The following is a 22,692-nucleotide window of genomic DNA, read 5'->3' as shown; positions in this document are numbered from 1 at the left end:
CTATTCAATTTATCATCTTTGACATAAAGTTCTACATCAAGAAATGTTACACTTGAAGTACTATAGTCCATAGTAAATTGCATCCCAAAATTGTTGGTATTAAGATAAGAGCAGAACTGGACCAACTCAGTGTCACTCCCAGACCAAATCAAAAGACAGTCGTCTATGTAACGACCCCAAAAGATGATGGAATCAATCCACGGTGCATATAAATATATATATAATAGAAAACTGAATAATTATATATCTGTGAGCACTATGATCGTGTTCGTTACTTGTTTTCATATTTCTCGCAATATATACTTAACCACTCATTAATGGCGTCGCTTTGCGCAATAATGAGTACGCTTTTTTGCTAATACGACGGCTGGATCCATCGTATCCACTCCAAGATGGCGACCAATACGAGAGGGATTAGTCCTGTTTCAATTTCTATGACCCAATTTACTAGCGGAATCAAGTACGGCTTTATAAACAGGTCTCGTATGAGGCTTGCTCCACCGAAGTACCAGACGGAGATTAGAGGCAGGTCGTGAGGCTTTTCAGTCCCGGTAAGTCTACCTAGGTATTAGGTTCGCCGAACAACCAGCCGCGTGATATTTACAGCGTAGCTAAGTAAAATCGTTTGGCCTTTTTAATGGAGACTGAATAAGAGCTTTAACCCTCCCCATGCACTAGAATATTTCCCTCCATAACGGGGAGTGGGTTTGCCCGCAATATTATTGGGGCTCTATAAACAATACTACTAGAGCGTTTTAGTTAATATATTTAGCTCTTCTACCTCGGGAATCTATTGAGTTTACACTATCTTCCCTACAGACTACCGGCTTGCCAGTTGACAATTAATTAACTACGGCGTTTCTCTTGGACCTAAGCTGGTGCTATAAGGAGCCCCATAGCCTCTGTGGGTTGTTAAAATTTGGACCTTAACATTCAGGTAATTTTTGGTTTAAATTCATGAAAGGTGCTTTTTTAGCTCCACCCTAGTTCATGTAATTCAGTAATTAACTAGGGTTCCATTTCTATTTTTATAGTGCAACTGTTGCGGCACGGCACGCTTTACAACTTCTTACCGAGTGATACATATGTGCCACATTTAAGGATCTCATAAGGTACTAAGTTTAAGGAGGGCATGACACAACAATATTATGAGTTGTTCCTATACTTAGTTTTATTTGATGTGATATCACACACGCACTCATACATATATTTTTCTAGGGAGGAGGTTGCCCCCCATCACAGAGTGAGAAAAATAGTACGATATACTCTGTGATTGAAAGCTGTTCTTGATGAAGGAGTGATCATTTTGAGCCTCCGGCATACCCTCAAATAGGTGGGTAGCCCCGATTTAACCGATAATCCATTGATGTATGAGACTTACTTGTATGATACACGTGTATATATGGAGCTTTGGGATTTTCTAAGAGTGTATGTGTATGGCATCAATTTGGAGGACGAGAATGTGGTATTTAGAATTATCGTTTTTTTAAAGGTTTTTTAAAGATTTTGTTTGTTTATTGTAGTTAGGGTTGCTGTTACCCTTCCATAGGACATTATTAGTATCGTATAAACATGCAATTTAAAGTAAGAAACGTTATATTTATGATGTATAAATATATGATATGTAAAAAAATGTTTTATCTTGATCTTCTAGATATATTCTTTGTGGGAGTTGTGTTACAAGCATTTGTGCCAGCCTGAAGAAGGTGGGGAATCACAAGATACCACCGAAACGCGTCGCTTTTTTGTACAGACTTTTTGGGAAGGATTTACACAACGACTTTGAACACCGAGAAAGTATCAGGTTCAAAAAGGCACAGGCAATATCTTGGGATTCAATTGAAAGAGGAAATTGAAATGCTCACTAAATATGCATTTATGAACTTTTCTGTCACGAGCTATGCATTTTGAGTGCCTGTGTAAGACGTATACTACAATATATCGTTGCCTTTGTACTTCCCTTAAAATCTTTTTGTCTCTCCCATGGAATTTGTGATAAATTGTTTTTAATGCTTTTTAATGTTTTTACGATATAAATAATAAACACACTGATTATTTTCTATATATTACCTTTCCGGACTCCTATTGGTGCTAATACCTGGCTCTTGTGAGTAAATGTGAATGAACGGATGTATGCTATATAAGATACCCAAGGGGGTCTTGTTTATTTGACATAGTGTCTTGATCTGGTGTCTTGTTCCCCTTGGTGTAGTGGGACCCCTCTCGTTTATTTTTGATATTTAAGCACAGTCCGTGTGACTGGAGAGTTAGGGACTTTGTCCCTTGCATAGTAAATTCCAATACACTTTTGTGTTTTTCGGCTTTAGTTAGCCTTGACAAATGGATCCATTTAAAACCTTTGGGTTTAGCGAGGACCAATACAACAGAATTATTAATAGCAATAAGAGCAACAAAATCACAGTGGTTACGGGCAATGGTGAAAAATGGGGTACCTTACTTAATCTAAAAAAGAAGATGGTGAGAACAGAAGCCCATGCGGAATTTTTAATTGAATATGTCAAATCTGGTGTTATACCGATTGGCCTTCAGATACGCAATGAACCGGGGTTATTCATTGAGAATAAAACATTTTTAGAAACTTGGACCCAAATATCCAACCGCTGCAGCCGTGATTGGATGCTTCTCATCATAGAAACTGCCCAAGAAATAATCATAATAGAAAGAGAAGCGATTGACAAATTAGAACAGGAGTTGTCTGAAAAAACAGCTCTTGGTGACGTTAAATCTAAATTGGAGGAGATCAATAAGGATGTAGATGGGTATAGAGACTATCTTACCAACAAAAAGACGAATAAACTGAAAAAAGATATAAACAGATTCAGTCAGGAACTTGCCTATCCATTCCTTAAAGAAAATTACTATGATCAGAAAACTGAACCAGGATGGGATAGAAATTACTCTAGAAGACCTAGATACACACGGAACAATAGAAAACAAATAACATTTTCAGATACCACTGGATCAAGCAGTGAAGAGGAATATACACATAGGGAAGAAAACACACGAGGACCCATCGAACAACAGGGTACTTTTTTAGATCAACGAAACAGAAGAGGCAGGTACAATGGGAACCAAGTGGGGGGTCAACAAGTTCGGAACCAACCTCAACAGGAGTACATGCAAACCAGACGCCAGAGATACTGGCGTTAGATAAAATGCTTATAATTAACCTATCTAGCAGAGCACTCAACCATAATGAAATGGACATACTAAGTAGGGGGTTTAGTTTCGTCCCCACACCCACAACTAATAGATTCCAACTAGAGAGGGACTTACGATTATTCTTCAGGAAAATTAGATTAAGGAGGTTCTTTGAAGACAAACCCATTAGGGAGTCTAACAACATCACAGGTTTTAAACCCAAATCCACATTTACGCCCTCCTTAGGTTTAGTGGGGCATAATATAGAAACCTTTGAGAAAGTTGTTGAGATTGAGGTTCAAAACATCTTAAAAAATGAATTTACCCAAACACATAACCTAGACAGGGCTCACCGAATAGCCATTAGCACCCTTAAGGAAGATCATTCTATCACGATCAAACCCGCTGACAAAGGGGGTGGGGTCGTGGTATTTGATACACATGACTATGATAATAGAATGTTAAGATTGCTTGATGTTGCGGAACATTACGAAAGGATTCAAGAAAAGGAGATTAGTGCACTCTCCAAGAAATGTAGTGATCTCTTAAATGTTGCGAGAGAAGAAAACTGGATTTGTGAAGATGAATATAAATTCCTTCACAACACTAATCCCAAAATTCCGGCCATATATGGTCTTCCGAAGATTCATAAAGATCCCCATAATCCCCCCATGCGACCCATTGTCAGCTGTTTAGGTTCTATTCTAGAACCCTTCAGCAAATACATTGACTTCTTCTTGAAGCCCATGGTTAGTCAGCTGAAATCCTATGTTAAAGATACCACCCACATTATAAGTTTGGTTGAAAATAAAATGTTCTGTGAAGATACTCAATGTCTTGTCACCCTTGACATTGAGGCTCTTTACACGCTTTTTTGCTAATACGACGGCTGGATCCATCGTATCCACTCCAAGATGGCGACCAATACGAGAGGGATTAGTCCTGTTTCAATTTCTATGACCCAATTTACTAGCGGAATCAAGTACGGCTTTATAAACAGGTCTCGTATGAGGCTTGCTCCACCGAAGTACCAGACGGAGATTAGAGGCAGGTCGTGAGGCTTTTCAGTCCCGGTAAGTCTACCTAGGTATTAGGTTCGCCGAACAACCAGCCGCATGATATTTACAGCGTAGCTAAGTAAAATCGTTTGGCCTTTTTAATGGAGACTGAATAAGAGCTTTAACCCTCCCCATGCACTAGAATATTTCCCTCCATAACGGGGAGTGGGTTTGCCCGCAATATTATTGGGGGTCTATAAACAATACTACTAGAGCGTTTTAGTTAATATATTTAGCTCTTCTACCTCGGGAATCTATTGAGTTTACACTATCTTCCCTACAGACTACCGGCTTGCCAGTTGACAATTAATTAACTACGGCGTTTCTCTTGGACCTAAGCTGGTGCTATAAGGAGCCCCATAGCCTCTGTGGGTTGTTAAAATTTGGACCTTAACATTCAGGTAATTTTTGGTTTAAATTCATGAAAGGTGCTTTTTTAGCTCCACCCTAGTTCATGTAATTCAGTAATTAACTAGGGTTCCATTTCTATTTTTATAGTGCAACTGTTGCGGCACGGCACGCTTTACAACTTCTTACCGAGTGATACATATGTGCCACCTTTAAGGATCTCATAAGGTACTAAGTTTAAGGAGGGCATGACACAACAATATTATGAGTTGTTCCTATACTTAGTTTTATTTGATGTGATATCACACACGCACTCATACATATATTTTTCTAGGGAGGAGTTTGCCCCCCATCACAGAGTGAGAAAAATAGTACGATATACTCTGTGATTGAAAGCAGTTCTTGATGAAGGAGTGATAATTTTGAGCCTCCGGCATACCCTCAAATAGGTGGGTAGCCCCGATTTAACCGATAATCCATTGATGTATGAGACTTACTTGTATGATACACGTGTATATATGGAGCTTTGGGATTTTCTAAGAGTGTATGTGTATGGCATCAATTTGGAGGACGAGAATGTGATATTTAGAATTATCGTTTTTTTAAAGGTTTTTTAAAGATTTTGTTTGTTTATTGTAGTTAGGGTTGCTGTTACCCTTCCATAGAACATTATTAGTATCGTATAAACATGCAATTTAAAGTAAGAAACGTTATATTTATGATGTATAACTATATGATATGTAAAAAAATGTTTTATCTTGATCTTCTAGATATATTCTTTGTGGGAGTTGTGTTACAAGCATTTGTGCCAGCCTGAAGAAGGTGGGGAATCACAAGATACCACCGAAACGCGTCGCTTTTTTGTACAGACTTTTTGGGAAGGATTTACACAACGACTTTGAACACCGAGAAAGTATCAGGTTCAAAAAGGCACAGGCAATATCTTGGGATTCAATTGAAAGAGGAAATTGAAATGCTCACTAAATATGCATTTATGAACTTTTCTGTCACGAGCTATGCATTTTGAGTGCCTGTGTAAGACGTATACTACAATATATCGTTGCCTTTGTACTTCCCTTAACCCCTTGCATGCCCGCCCCTTTCCCCGCCCAGTGCCGCGCCTTTCATTAGCGGGCGGAGTTCATGACGAGCTGGACTCGTCATGGGCACAGCGCCACCGCAGCCCATGACGAGTCCAGCTCGTCATGGGCACTGAAGGGATTAAAATCTTTTTGTCTCTCCCATGGAATTTGTGATAAATTGTTTTTAATGCTTTTTAATGTTTTTACGATATAAATAATAAACACACTGATTATTTTCTATATATTACCTTTCCGGACTCCTATTGGTGCTAATACCTGGCTCTTGTGAGTAAATGTGAATGAACGGATGTATGCTATATAAGATACCCAAGGGGGTCTTGTTTATTTGACATAGTGTATCAATCCACGGTGCTCCATTCAAGCCCCAGATCCATTCATTCTCAAGACAACCCATAAACAAATTTGCAAAAGATGGTGATAATCGTGAACCCATAGCCACCCCTCTGACTTGTTTATACCATTTGTTATCAAACAAAAAAAAGTTGTTGTGTAAGATGAGGTGCATCATGGTGATCAGCATTTCGTTATGTAGCCAAAGTGTAGCTGACCTATTTTCCAGAAATTCCGTGACCGCTTTAAGACCTAAGTCGGGTTCAATGCTGGTATACAATGACACCACATCCAAAGTAGCCAAGATCATGCCAGGTTGCCACTGAAGATCAGACAGAATACTCAAAATGTGTTTAGTATCTTGAATATAAGATGCAAGATTCCGTACTAAAGGGCCCAAAAAAAGATCAACATATTCAGACAATCTCTCAGTAGGACCACCCATGCCCGAGACGATTGGTCTCCCTGGGGGGAAAGGAATATGTTTATGTATCTTAGGTAATGTGTATAACACAGGAAAGGTAGGTCTGAAAACTTTCAAATAGGCCACTTCATCCTCATCTAGAAGGTCCGCAGTATGCCACTCAGAGAGATGTTTATTAATAAGTGTGGTGAGAGGTCCCATAGGGTTGTATGTAACAGCATGATAACAAGTATGGTCACTGAGCTGAGATAAAATCTCATCATTATAGTCTGCGTGATTCATGACAACAACTTTGCCACCCTTGTCCGCTTCTCTGATAAGAATGTCATTGTCATCAACAAGTGTCTTGAGTGCCAGACGTTCACCCTGTGTGAGGTTATCATTGAATTGAGTCTTGATCTTATTCCTTTGAGACTCATGTAAGTTCAAATCTTCTAACACGCGTTTGTAAAAAATGTCAATCACATTACCCCCTGAGAGTGTAGGAATCCACTTGGACTTATTCTTAAGAGCACTAGATGGAGTCACAGAAGTACCAATATTTAGATCATCGAGAAGTTGGACCATGGTGTAAGGTGATTCTTCAATATCCGTCAGGGACAAAAGCAATTTAGTGGCCTGTATGTCACGAATAGTAGGAACACCAAATATATCATCACAGTAATTTTTCGTAGCTATTTTATTGACATTCGGATTATCAGCAAAATAATTTTTTCAACTTCAGAGCCCTAACAAACTTGAACAGATCTATCTTGAGTCTGCATATGTCACCGGAATCCAGAGGATTGAAACTAAGGCCCTTACTAAGCAACTAATTTGTTGTAGTTTCTCCTTTAAGTGGTAGTACTGTCTCAGAATGTGATGACATAGGTTTAGAGTGTACAGGGGATTGAAGGGACAGTTGGAGCTGAAGCCTGCTGTCATCGCTGTGTATCTGGTGGGTGTTCACAATAAACACTTCAAAGAGTCTTCTTGTGAATCATCTTTACAATACTGGCGACGATTTAGAGGAAACACCCACCAAGGAACCCTGCGTGCCCCTGAGGAGCGTGATAAGGAAAAGATAAAGGTCTGTCTTTAATCCTTTTCGGAGCTGGAGGGCTGCCTGCGTTAATCTTTTGGGAAAAGAATGAAGTTGAGAGCTACCTGCGTTAATCTTTGAGAAAGAATGAAGATCGGAAAATATTTGTATTCTGAGAGGCTGGATTTATATTTTTAAAACAATTAGCCTCATCGGTTTCCTAACGTGCATTGTTTAAACATAAGCTCGAGGCAAAATACACACGCGTTAGCAGAGCGCGAGATGACAGCAGCTTGCTCGTGAATCATTAGCAAACAAAGGCAAAGGAAGTCAGCGCTTGAGGCCTTTCAAGCAAAGAATGTTAATGGGCCAAGTCAGAGTTGCATTCGGAATCTGAGCAAACAAAGATGAAGATGTCAGCGTGTGTGGCCATTATGTGATGAGCAGCTGTACAAAGGATGTGGATGACTCATACACTTGCTTAATGTTTTAGACTGTTTCGGCACTTAAAGTCATCGCAAACAGAGACAGAGGAGATTAAAGTGTGAAGCATTTATGCATCAAAGGATAGTGCACTGGCTCACTGGTTAAAGGCGTTTTTTCATGAAAATAAAGGAGCGCGAAGTGGATATGATATGATGTTGGTTCCTGATGCAAATTCTGTGGAATTCAGGAAGGATTGAAATTGACACCATTCTTGTTGTTTTTTCCCTCTCTTTATTTGAAATCATTGGGAATGAGATTACGAGAATGCAAGTAATTTAAACAGAAATCTGTTCACACTTTTCATCATTTCATGTCTGGAAGGTGCTAGTTGAAAAAAAAGGGAACTTGTTGTTAATTTTTTTTTTTAGTTATGCCACAGAAATTCTGCATGTAAAAAAAAAAGAAGAAATATTTCAAACTCACTATTTCCAAGTGAAATGATATAGAACAAGAAAGATAGAAGCTAATTTAAAAAAAAACATTCAGACATGGCTTCGGCAAGTGGCATGAGTCAACCACCACAGTTCTTAAGTGAACGAGGTGAACCTGTACTTCCCTGGAAAAAATGGAAACCACTTTTTGACTCATATTTGTTGGCAATTGGTGGTGAAAAGTTTTCTGCAATTAGGAAACAAGCCATACTACTTCACAATTTGGGCACAGAAGGAAGGAATATTTACGACAGCCTAGATCCTATACCAATAGGCAGAGGTGCAGGTGAACCTAATGACGTGTATGAAATGACTCTATTGCAATTGCAGAGTCATTTTGGACCTCGTATAAATGTGGTTATGGAAAGACACAAATTTTTCATGCGTGTACAAGCCAAAGGAGAGAGAGTAGGGAACTATGTGGCAGCTTTAAAGTCTTTGGCACAAACTTGCGAGTTTGAACAATTATCTGACTCTCTCATCCGTGATCAACTGGTACGATGCACCAATGATCCAAAAGTCCAGGAAAAATTATTATCAAAAAACCCCAATCTTAAAGAAGCAGTAATGATTGTGGAGATCATTGAACATACTTCTTTTTGGGTCAAAGAGATACGAAGTGGCACATCTTCCTCCATTCCTATGTCCAGTGTCAATAAAGTAGACCAAGAAGGCGCGTCATGCGAAACACCTGTTGCACTGGTTGGAAAAGCAAATACCAACCAAGACAAGTCTGCCATTAAAGTGGACAAACAGAAGACAAATTTTAGTTTTAACAAAGAGAATAAGTTTAAATGTCCTAGATGTGGCAGTCAGAACCATGGACAGAATTATCCAAATTGATTTGATAGAAGTACCATGTGTAGAAACTGTGGGAAAAAAGGTCACTATGCTCGCATGTGTAGGAACACAAAAGTGAATATGTTAAACGATGTTGATGGATTCTCTTGATACAGATCAGGGTATTAAAAATATGCCCACTACCACAGATAGAGTAATCTTACAGTTACACGCACATACATTCTTCATACGCTAGGGCCCATTTCACTAACATACGCTCAAATACTCTACCAGCAATAAACCTGTGGGAAGAAAACTCCTAAACCACCCTGCATCTATATCTAAGCGATAGGACCTGATTATAGTGGTTGTCCTTAAACATACTATGAACAATCTATAAAACAATGATCAAAAATATACTCAATAATTGACAAGGAAAGAAATATTCAACACCATGTTTTAAAAGTTATATTGCTTTATCTAAAATTAGTCAAAGTAAATCAGAATAAATCATTTCTCATAGTTACCTATTCTAACTAAGTGTCAGAACGGGTCAGGACCAGTCTCTTGGCAAAGTCTCTCAGGACAGTCCTCAGCAACGCAAGTTCACGCAGCGAAGGTAAAATGGCAAGTGGCAAAAGAGTGGGGGGAGCCCTCCCTAAGCTAACAGTTTTATAATGAAAAATACAATGGAAACTCACATAAAATTGACAAGTAAAACTGTATCACTGAGCAGAACGAGAAGGAAGGGATGTAACTTTGCAACATCTTGAAATCTCCGCTCAGGAAAAGTCACAATACGTAAACCACGGAACAGGAACCAAGAAACAGAAACTATTAAAGTATCCATCTCATTCACTTCCCTCGGCAACCCGGCTTCAGCACATTGTTCGTTTCAGAAGCTCCTTTGTCCACCAAGGACAAACCGTTTCTTTTGGAAATCCTCCAAACTGCTGATGTCCTCATGGAAATTTTCATTCAAGGACTACGGTCAGTTGTCTTCAACCGATTTCCAGCAGGGGTCTCCCTTGCCACATCACAGATTGCGCCACGGCTCAGCCAGGCTTCAAAATTAACCATCATGGATTAGGCCTCCATAGGCCACAATAGACCATCTCAATTAAAAGAAATAAAAACAACGTTACTACAGCATAATGATTAAACAGTGTAAACCCCACTAATACCCTTATGTGTATGCATTTATCTAGCTTTGCGACATAAAAAGCATTAATTCAGACAGCGTTTTGTGCTCAAAATAAATAGCACACAGCAACGTTTAAACATGAAAACTTGCACGTTATTGTAAATACAGAAACAGCAAACATAAGCTAACCCTCGTGTAACTTTCTCTCGTGTTAGGACAAACAGGTTGATTAGTGTAACACACTTGCACAAGACAAATAATTAATTGTTAATCATTAATAAATTAATAAAACACATAGACATGCCAGAGCTTTAAAAGCTCCAGAATTTTCAAAATGAAAACTCTGCTCCAGCAATCCCCCCTTTGGTGATTTTATCACCAAATAAACCCAAAAAAAAAATTAGTGAAAATTTAGTCCCATTTTAGGAGAAATCAGAAATGTCTTTTCCCCTTACACAACATTAAACACCAGTCACTCTTTCATCATCTCTCTTTGTCTCTAAATAAACACTCTCCCTCAATTCTTCTAATTCAATCTCTTCTGGTTCTCTTTTCGAATTCTTCAAATTCTTGTTTTTCTTTTCATTTTTCAATTTCTCTTTCCCTCTCCTGTTTTTACAACACACACACACTAATCTTAGTATCAGTAAAGCAACAATTATACAAGACAACGGAAACAATATTCTACCTATAATAGTACTACCTATTTTTGTAATAAAATCCTTAACAGCTATCATCTTATTAGCTAATTTAGTCCATAAACTCCCAGTTTCAAGTGGTACTATTTCTTCATGCAAATCAGTAATATTTTTGATATAGACCTTCAGGTCTTTACTTTCATCAGGAATGTAAGTGCAACAATGTTGAACTTTCAAAATTCCACAAACTCCACCCTCTTTGGCCAAAAGAATATCAAGGGCAAGTCGATTTTGCATTGACATGGCACGTACGGCACTTAATTCCGTATTTACCAAAAGAAATCCTCCTGCGGTATTTGTCGATAACCGATCAACCACTGTGGACAATTTCCGAATTCCATAAGCATTTAAAGAAATTCCCACTGCTGGAATCAAAACCCCGAAAATATCACCCACAATTTCAGACCAAGTTTCTCTCTTAAAACGTGTTAATAAGTTAATATCTTCTACATCTCTTATTTTATCTGTATGAAAAATCTTAGGAAAAACTAAACCCACATAACACGTGCCATACCAATGGTCAGGCAACTTGTAATAAGCCTTGTTCCCACACACATAGTACACTCCTGGAAAAATCGTATCTTCTCCACCTCTGAAACCCCAACCTGTCGCAACGAAGTATGTATCATGGCACTCACTAGTCCCCACAAAATATGTATCATATTGTGATTTCCTTCTGGTAATGCATAGTTTACCCTTCTGCGGTGCATCTAGAGCCAAAGTTGGACTAGCCCCATTTTTCAACTCTTTTCCCATCTCAATGTCCCAAATTGTCTCACTCACTTCATATTTTCCCGCTTTCTCATGCATGTTCACTCTCCTTTCCTCTACCATATCCACGAAAGCTTTCTCCTCTTCTTTCAAACTGCAAGTTAAATTATTCTTAAAAATGTAATCTAATGTTAGTCCTTTTTCTTCAATAAAAATCTCACCAAAAGTGTTAGCTTCTTTAGCTGGATTCAGCTCTTTGTTCATTGGCAAGTGCCCAAAAATACTATCTCTGTTAGACATCTTATAATCTATTTTCCCTAACAAATAAAAAACACTACTTAAAATACTACAAGAAATACCATATGTAGCTGGTAAATGGTGATAAGTAACACCCTCTGAAACGGATGCAGGTAACTGCATGCAGACATAGCAATCCCTCACTTCCATTGTCTTCACATATTCATATAACAGTTTAGAAAAAACATTACTAGAAAAATTATTAATTGACCTATCTTTATGTATGTAACTACTACTTCTAATTGGAACTACTTTTTGTGAATTCTTCTCTATATTAGTCATGTTTTCTGTGTTCATCCCAAATTCAACCTTAAAAGTAACTAATAAAACTAAAACACCCCATAGAAGCATTAATAATCCAGTACAACAGCAGCACATCTTGCACCACCTTTTAAAGAAGGCACATCTATTTTGATTATTTTCTATGTTAGCCATTCTGCTTTAACCTCTACTATTCCACTACTGAAATTAGAATTTTTCAAATCTTCAACGTTTGTTCCAAACTCTTCAGCTTCTTCAAAGATCTTTCCGTTCACTCAGTCCAAGTGAATCCTTCTTTTACTCAGTTTGGATACTCATCATTTTTCACTCCAATTTCTTCAACATCAAATTGTATCAGATCTCCAACATTCAAATCCTCAGTATCTGACTCTTCTCCAATGTCAGTCAAGAGTACTTTCAGGATTTCACCAGTATCTTCCACAACCACTTTCCGTACGGTCTCCTCTGGATTTCCTTGACTTTCCACCTCTTCACCTTCAGGCAGTGTCACATACGTCCATTCCGGCGACCTATACTTTTGGTTGGGTCTTTTAACTCTTTTTATTTCTACTGGTTCTTTTGATTTCTTTGATTCTTCTTCTTCAGCTTTCGAAGTTTGACTTGACACTTCATTCACTTGTTCAGCTTTTGATGAATTTGCTCTTATTATCCTGTATCTCAGCCTTTTCACTCTGTTGTTAGGCCAACGATCTCCTTTCACAACCCTTTTCGGCTTCACTTCTTTAACACTCCTTTCTCCAATCGAAGTTCTCTTTCTCAGAACTCGACCCTCTGTTTGTTCATTTTCATCATCCGATTCTGTTTCAATTGCCTCTTGTTTTCGTTTCTTAGCAGTCTTCTTTTCTTCCACAGATTCTTTCACCACTATTTGAGACTTCCCTACTTCTGTCCCTCCTCGGGTCTCCGACACGCAATCTTCTTGCTGTCTACTTGTCCCTTCACCTAGCTCCTCATCAATGTTCCCTACACCTCCTCGGGGGTCTTCCGCAATCTGTCCCTCTCTATCTTCTTCTGACCCTGTTTCTTCAAGAATAATCTTCAATCTCCTCCTCTTCTGATTCAGGAGTAGTCTCTGTGTGTTTTCTCTTTTCTTTTCTTTTTCCTCCACTGCTACTCGAAACTTCAGGCTCTTTCACAGAATCTGATCTTCCTTCTGATACTCGCAGTGAATCTCTTGAAGCTCTTTCTGCTTCTTTTCTCACTGATTCCGTATCTTCAGGATCTTCACCATCACTGGAATCTGACTCTTCATAATACTCTTCACCAGTTCCCTCTCTCGGGCTTGGAATTCTCAGAGTATGACTTGCATGTACCCAGTGTCTCACTCCAGCACACTTTACTGCAGTCGTTGTAGTCAAAATAACTTGTCTCGGCCTTCCCCACCTTGGAATCAAGCAATTTCTTCTTCTGTGCACCTTAATCCTCACCCAGTCTCCTGGTCTCAGATCATGGGCTTGCTTCTTCTCAAGTGTGGTAGCTTCTTCTCCAACCTGGTGAAACACAGAATGAACTGCGTCAGCCAGGCCTTTACAGTAATCCAAAATCATGTCATCAGTTATTGTCATCAATTTATTCACAGGCACGAATGCATGTCGCATTGCACGTCCCATAATTATTTCATGCGGACTCAAACCTGTAGTTCTATCTGGAGTAGATCTCATGGTCATTAATACTAGAGGCAAAACGTCTGGCCATTTCATGCCAGTGGCTAAACACATTTTTCCAATTCTGTTTTTGATTGTGCCATTAATCTGCTCAACCACACCAGAAGCCTCTGGTCGGTATGCACAATGTAGCTTCTGCTGTATTTTCAATGCTTCACAAATCAAACCAATCAGTTCATTTTGAAAGTGTCTACCTCTGTCAGACTCAACTGTAACTGGAAACCCGAACCTAGGAATCAACTCCCTCAACAATAATTTTGCCACTGTTAATCCATCATTTCTTCTAGTCGGGTAAAATTCCACCCACCTTGAAAATAAACAGACTACCACTAGAACATACCTCAGTCTATTTACTTGGGGCATTTCAATGAAATCAATTTGCATTCTTGTAAAAGGACCTCCTTCTCTGCCAATTGTCCCTAGACTCACCACTGTCTTTTTCCCAGTGTTAAATTGCTGACAAATCAAACACCTTTGACAGATGCTTTCCGCAATTGTCCTAAATTTTGCATTGTACCAGGTTTGTTTAAAGGACCTTACCATCGCGTCCCTCCCCAGATGTCCCTGGCCATGATACATCCTTGCCATTGACGACAAAATTGAGTTTGGCATCACTGGTCTGCCATCTCTGTAGACCCAAACATGGTCTGTTTCTCTTGGAGCACATCCTGCCTTAACCCAATCTTGTTTCTCTTCTTCTCCTGCCTCATCTTGTAACTGTTTCACTTCATCCCATGCTTCTAGGACATTAGTAAACATCACAGAAAGAAAAGACATTTCCTTCTCTCTTTCCCTGTTAATCGACTGATTCGTCTTGGCACAATATTGTGCCACATCGTTGGCATACCTGTTGCCAACAGTGATAAAATCCTCCCCTGAAACATGTGCAGCACACTTCACAACCGCTAACTCCTTAGGCAGCTGTATCGCCTCAAGCAATTTTCCAATCAATTCAGCATTCTTTATCGGAGTTCCACCCGATGTCAAGAAACCTCTTTGTAGCCACAGTTGGCCAAAATCATGCACCACTCCAAATCCATACTGACTATCAGTCAATATTGTTGTTCTCAAATCTCTCCCAATCTCACAAGCTTTTGTCAATGCCACCAATTCAGCAACTTGCGCAGATTTCACTCCTTTCAATGGTGATGCTTCCATGACCTCTGAAACTTTGCACACTGCATATGCTGCACATAGCACACCATTATCATTTCTCAGGCATGATCCATCCACAAACAACACATGGTCATTCTCAGGTAAGGGAATATCCTTGATATCTGGTCTCGGTTTCGTACAGTACTCAAGCACATCTAAGCAATCATGATCATCTTCCATCTTTATACCCACATTCTCAATATCCGGCAAAAATGTCGCTGGATTCACATTCATACATCTCTCAAGAGTCACATTTGATGCTCCCAGAATCACTTTTTCGTACTTAGTCAACCGACTATGTGACATATGCTGAGTTCTGCTTCTTGTCAAAAGAATTGCCACATTGTGAGGTACGAATACCCTTACAGGATACCCCATTATGATTCCCTCACTCTGTTCCAGGCTTCTGCATGTTGCAGCCACAGATTTTAGACAACCTGGCAAACCCACAGCTACAGGGTCAAGTGTCGATGAAAAGTACGCAATAGGCCTTCTCAATTGCCCATGTTTCTGGATTAACACTGAAAGTGCACATCCATTTCTCTCACTGCAGAACAGCTCAAATTCTTTTTCATAATCTGGCATACCCAGAGCTGGAGCTTCACACATTTTAGTTTTTAGCTCTTCAAATGCTGCCAATTGTTCTGCATCCAGATCCAATGGATCTGTCATTTCATTTTTTGTCAATTTAATCAATGGCTTTGCTATCAGGGAAAAATTATTATCCACTGACGACAATATCCCACCATACCCAGGAACATTCTCACTTCCCTCTGGGTTTTTGGAGCTTTCATTTCTCTGATTATTTTGATCCTGTCAGTAGTCACTTTTCTCAGACCTTTCTCAATATTATGTCCAAGATAATGCACTTCTTTCTTGCAAAATTGCAATTTGGCTGGAGATACCTTTAACCCTCCATCTGCCAGATGATTCAGTAAAGCTATGGTATCCACTTCACAAGCCTCACGTGTCTTTGATGCCACAAGTAGGTCATCAATGTACTGCACTAATACTGAGCTTTCAGGCATGACTAGACTTTCCAACGATCTTTTCAATAACTGATTGAATATCGAAGGACTCTCCGTATACCCCTGTGGGATACGACACCATGCTAAAATACGCTGGCCAAACCTAAATGCAAAAATCGGCTGGCTGTCATGATGCAATGGAATTGAAAAGAACGCATGACACAAATCAATCACTGTATACCACTCAGCATCATGTGGAATTTGATACAGAATCACTGATGGATTTGGCACGATGGGACAACATGCCACCACAATCTGATTAACTTTTCTCAGGTCTTGCACGATCCTGAACTTACCATTGGGCTTTTTCAGTCCCATTATCGGTGAATTACATGGACTACTCAGTAGTTCTCTTAGGACTCCTTGCTGAATCATTTTCTCAATTATAGGAGTTATCCCTTCAATTATTTCTGGTGTCATTTTGTACTGAGGAATGTTAGGATATGTAATTCCTTCTTTCACTGCAATTTTCACTGGATCTACGTTATTCATCAATCCCACATCCTCTCCTGTAAAATCCCAAACTGCTCTTTTCACTGTGTCTCTCAGCACTTGAGGCAAATCCTCCGGATTGAACACTGGAAATGCACCAATTAACTCACTTTCTCTATTTTCTAGAGTCATTCGGTAGAAAACATCATCATCTGGTGTCTCAAAAGCTATTCCATCTGGTGTACAGAAAATTGTACAGTTCATTTTACACAGCAAGTCCCTACCTAACAGGTTCACTGGACTCGTGTCACAGACAATAAATCTGTGCATGTCTGAAAATTTCCCTATCTGTACTCTTACTGGTTCAGTAAGACGTGTTCTGATTTGTGTATTGGCTACACCAACTACTTGGATTGCTTCATCCGAGAGAGGAAGATTTCTAACATCTGTTGACCTGACAGTTGACCTTGTCGCACCTGTGTCTACCAAAAAAGTAACACTCTCCTCATTTATTTTCCCATCCACAAATGGTCCTGCCTGGTCTATTTCTAGAGTTGCACCAAGTATGCACTCTTCTTCCTCTCTTCGGCACCGTCAATAATCACCCTCAGACTCACTCCCTTCACTCTTTAACAAGTACTGTTGTACCTTGTTAGTACGTCTCGGTTTATTTACCTGCTCATCATTGAAGAATCCCGAGTCCTGACTGTACTTTTGTACCCCTCTATTCTGCGGCAAGGGCGGTTTTGGCTCTTGACTCTGCTGCTGTCTCACAACTTTCTGCTGTTGTTGCTGCTGGTTATTCCCTTCATTCTGCACCTGTTGATTTAAGGATTTACCCTCATTTAATGGTGGATTAGGACATTCAGATCTCCAATGTCCCAGTTGGCCACAGTTGTGACACGGGAACTTCTTTTTGGCTTCCTCAAGACTTCCCCTTCCTTTTCCTGCAAATCTCAGTCTATTCCCTGTATTATTTCCTGGATTATTTGCCTGTTCCACCAACTGTGCTTCTTGTCTTTCTGCAACTTTCACTTGTGCCCACATTGCTTTCTCTTTCAGCTTTCTTTGTTTTGCTTCAATTTCATCACTGAAATATTTTGCATGTCTCAGAATCTCATCTACTTTCTTACTCTGCCAATCCACTGTGTGTTCACGAATTCTCTCACCAATTTCAGGTCTAAGACCATATACAAATCGGTATACAAAATGACTCAAATCCTTATCACCCAGGTGTTCATCTCCACTGAATTGTTTAAAAGCCAGTATCAGCCTTTCGTAAAAAGCATGAACTGATTCTTTTGCTTCCTGTTGTGTTCGATCTATTTTAACCCAGTCTGTCTCTTTTGGAGGAACTTTACTCTTCAGGTATACCATCACCTGATCATACTTCCTCATTACTTCTGGATCTGGTGCCCCTGTTCTTTGATCTCTTGGATATTCCTCAGTAGGCCAACTCACAACTATCTTACACTCAGTCCACAAGTCTGCTGGAACAATTATATCAAACAGACTATTCAGGTCAACCCACAGCACTTTTGACAATTTCACAAACCTGTCTACCTGCCTATACCACTCGACGGGCTTTTCTCTCAATCGAGGGAAATCATTCGTAAATGATAAAATATCCTGTCTCGTCCATGGAACATGTACATATCCTCCTCCAGGTATTTCTCTCATGGGAAACTGCTCCACTGGTTTCTCTTTTTCTCTCACCGGAAATGCTGAATACGTTGTTCTATCTTCAGATTCCTCTCTCTTCTTATACCACCTATCCTTCCACTTTTCTACATCACCCCATCTTCGCAATAATGCCACCATTTCTTTAATCTGTCCTGTTCTACCAGAAGTATTCAAATTTTCTATGTCCTTCTCTATGAAATCCATCCTATACGTTTTCTGCAAAGCCTTTACTCTATCAATGTCAACTCCTTGCTCATTTGCTATCGCTCTCAGTCTATCATGTGTATTTCTTGCTCTCCATGTTATGCTCTTGCACATAAACATTAATTCACCATCATGATGACTCTTCAGGATTTCTGTTGGAACTGTTCCTGTCACAAGCTCTTCTAGTTCTATACGTAATTTTACTACATCAATAACTTGTGAATCTTTATCCTTTTTCTGAAGAACCTTCATCCAATCATTTAAATCGTCAACTGTTATTTCTGCAGTTTTTCTCACTGGAACCACTTTTTTCTGCGGTTCTAAAATTGGCATCCCTGAACAACTAGGTTCACTAACATCCATTAATTCACTACATGTGTCATGTCTGGTTTGTCAGACCCCCCAGGATATAGCGGCACGGATACGCAAATTTAGCGGCACAAATATGGAAATTTAGCGGCACAAATATGGAAATTTAGCGGCATTTTTGCGGCACTTTATTTTACTCGTAATCATTCCTTTTCAGCCTTAAATCATTGTAAAGTGACTTAGTAGAGTATTTAACTTTGAAATAGGCATTATAAACTGTCCAAGGGAGTTTTTTTGCTATATCCTCCTTTGTGGTAACATTCTGGAGCATAGGTTCAGTCAAGCAAAGTAGTACAGGGAGACCCCAGAGACACCCCTGACCCTGGAGACGTCAGAGACCTCACTGACCATGAAGATGTCAGACACCCCAGACATTGGTGATGTCGGAGACACCCCTGGTCATGGAGACGTCATCTCCTCACCCTCTCTTCCAACAACAATGCTGTTCAAAGAAAGAGTTGAAAGCACTATTAACTGGCCCACTCTGTAAAGTGGCACTAATGTGTTTGCGTGTGACAGAAAACACTCTGGTCACTTTGCAACCACTGTGTCTAGTTGCATGTAGTTACTTTACATATAATGTTTTATGTATTTACCCCTTTCGTCCTGAGGCTGCAGCTCGAACATAAAATGCCACAGAAAGACAACATTTCCAACAAAATGTTTTTCTTTTTTGGATCCATTTCACATGAGAACGAATGAAAGAAAGGAAAGAGAGGCAAGCACTGCTTGCTGAAGTCACGGTTTTCCTTCAGCACGCTTGGGCGAGGAAACACATGGGGCTGACCCTCCCCCCCCCTCCCTTCCGTCACGAGGCTGCTGTTGGAACAGAAAATGCCCGAGAAAGATGACCTCTCCAACAAAATGTTCCTTTCCTATTTCGAATCCATTTAATGTGGGAACAAATGAAGGAGAGGAAAGAGAAGGTAAGAACCGCTTGCTGAAGTAACTGTTTTCTTTCAGCAAGCTTGGACGAGGGAGAGGTAAGTGTGTCAGGGAGCTCAATGGCGGGTGGGTGGGTGAAGCCCCGCACCTCCGCAGAACTTTGAAGTATTTCAGCTTCCTGGAGGAGGAATATTTGTACCGAGCCGTGCACTCACACTGCCTAGCTTTTTAAGAGACTCGCCTCTTCTTCCAAAGCGCACGGACACATCCCTCAATGCCGCAGCAAGAGTAAACAGGCAGCTATTAAGGCTGTACGGCACCACGTAGTGACGTGTGCGCGTACAGCCAATAAGATGTTACCATAATTTTTGCAGCCTGTCGGAGTCCTTTTTCGCGGCCATAAAGGTCAATATCGCGGTCATCGCGCTCTTCAGCCGATTTCGCGATTTTTTTGCGAATCGCGAAATCGCGAAATGCTGGAGGGTCTGGTTTGTCTCAAGTCACTACATGTGTCATGTCTTGTTTGTCTCAGGTCACTTCTCCCTGTCCTTTTATCTGAATCTCCTGAAGGACCAGCTGAATTTGTCAAATCATTTGCAATATATGGAACTACCAGTCCATTCTCACCTGTCCTCTGTTTATCAAACACAGGAATTACCGGACCTATAGTTACAGGCACCGTAACAGCTTCCAGATTCATCGTTAACTCTCTAATTTTCTCAGTCAGTTCTGTTGTCGTCTTTGCTAATTGTCTGGCATTTTCCTCACTACCTCGATTCTCTCTCTCTCTGAAAGAACTACTACCTCTTGATTCAGGTGTCATTTTTTCTTTCTCAACAGTATCTCTTATCGGAGAAACAACTGGTGTACTCTCATCTGGTACTGATCTATATGGAGGTGGTCTCTTGTAAATCATGTCATTTAAGACTTCATCCTCATACTCTCCATATCTTCTCCTATCTGGCTCAGAAACCCTTTACTCTGAAGGAGCAGAAGCTTCATCTGTTCTCATAGGATATAATCCCTCCGTCATACTAGCATCTCGCCATCTTTTCATTCGATCATGATGTGTCTCACGATCATGTCTCCTCCCAAACATATACCTGTAATACCCTCCAGATCTTTGCTTTTCTCTGTCATGAACTTCCTCTTCCCATTCCACTAAAACCTCGAACTGTGTAGGTCTCGGCTTCGGATCTAAGCATAACATCTTTTCCCGTAAATTTCTCAACACGGCCAAATTAAATGAACCATGTTCTGGAAATGCTAGAACACCATCTTCTTTAGTATACCTAACCCAATTCTGCAACCATATACAGGTATGTAATCCATATTTCGCAACCATAAAGGATGCAGGTGTTTTCGCTGGAGGTAGCAACTCACCCTCTCTTGTCTTAACCTCTTTATCCTTACTAAACCACTTCTTAACCTTTCCAAAGAACGTCTTTTTCTTTTTCTCTTCTTGGTAATACATTTTAGCAAGCGCTTATCAAACTCTCTACTCTTTCCGTATTATAGATATACAATACGAGTTTAAGTTGGAAAAAACTCGATTCCCTACGTCACTAAACAGCTCTTCCAATCCCTGCGCGACTCACACTAACGCACCAATCCTAGCGCGAACCCTATTCTGAGTCACTATCCAATCAGAGCGCGAACCTTCTGACGTCAGCAGCCGCTGCAGTCTCTGTCTCCTGTCTCTGTCACTCGTCTACCCCTCCTTTACAAAAACTCTCAGTAGACTTCGTGTGTCAAAATTTCTACAAAATCTATTAGTTACAACATAAAAACATCTCCATTGTCTGCTTCGCTAACCACAGGATAGTAAAAAAAGAGTCTATTTCTCAAGAGTCAACAAACTTACATACACCTCATAACTGTTTCCTCTAGGACGTATCCAAAAGAGTCTTACAATTAATAAATGTATATGCATTCACGCACATTCATACGAGAAAAAATAGTACATGCACACAGAATCCTGCTTCTCGAGAACAGCGCACAATCTGTCTCTGTACAGAATTATAACTCACAACAACTAAGCAGCTTACCTCTGCTCAGTTCTGCAAACAAGCTCAGAGAATACCTATTACTCCTCCCGCAATAAGCTTTAACGGCAATCCTTACGGATCCCTGGGACTTAAGACCAGAGTTTCACAGATAACCTTCACTACGATACTCACTCCTTATATACCAGAAATATTCTAATAGTAACATACAATAATGTCACTGATTCCGAACCCAGACAATGTGAACCCGCAACTTCAATTGTCACACGTAATTCCTTACAATCCCGTCTTTCCCGAGAGCAGCATATACACCTTCCTCTGCCCTACTACGGAACTGTTTCCAGCTTCCAAATTCCAGAAGCACTACATATAACTCAACATTACGACTCCAACATATAGTATTAGTACATATACCAACAACATCAAAATAAATCAATAATCAATAAGCTAATTTACAAGCAATCTTATCTTATCAGATCAAGACAACCATCTACAACCATCCTCTGCTACCAGAGAAATTGATACAGATCAGGGTATTAAAAATATGCCCACTACCACAGATAGAGTAATCTTACAGTTACACGCACATACATTCTTCATACGCTAGGGCCCATTTCACTAACATACGCTCAAATACTCTACCAGCAATAAACCTGTGGGAAGAAAACTCCTAAACCACCCTGCATCTATATCTAAGCGATAGGACCTGATTATAGTGGTTGTCCTTAAACATACTATGAACAATCTATAAAACAATGATCAAAAATATACTCAATAATTGACAAGGAAAGAAATATTCAACACCATGTTTTAAAAGTTATATTGCTTTATCTAAAATTAGTCAAAGTAAATCAGAATAAATCATTTCTCATAGTTACCTATTCTAACTAAGTGTCAGAACGGGTCAGGACCAGTCTCTTGGCAAAGTCTCTCAGGACAGTCCTCAGCATCAGTCCTCAGCAACACAAGTTCACGCAGCGAAGGTAAAATG

At 39.8% G+C, this 22,692-nt stretch overlaps 1 long non-coding RNA gene across 1 annotated transcript in view; it reads left to right on the top strand.

Annotated features, from left to right (window-relative positions):
- The window catches only part of LOC146835301 (uncharacterized), a 109,170-nt gene extending 103,475 nt beyond the window's left edge, over positions 1-5,695 (top strand). The window contains exons 2-3 of the long non-coding RNA XR_014960409.1: positions 1,655-1,919; positions 5,339-5,695. This is a non-coding gene — a long non-coding RNA (uncharacterized LOC146835301). The remainder of the gene's footprint in view (positions 1-1,654; positions 1,920-5,338) is intronic.
- The last annotated feature ends 16,997 nt before the right edge of the window (positions 5,696-22,692 follow it).

Source organism: Triturus cristatus, chromosome 4_2, assembly GCF_964204655.1.
Source record: "Triturus cristatus chromosome 4_2, aTriCri1.1, whole genome shotgun sequence".
NCBI classification, from domain to species: domain Eukaryota; kingdom Metazoa; phylum Chordata; class Amphibia; order Caudata; family Salamandridae; genus Triturus; species Triturus cristatus.
The sequence above is the reverse complement of the archived record's forward strand: the minus strand, read 5'-3'. Positions and strand labels throughout refer to the sequence as shown.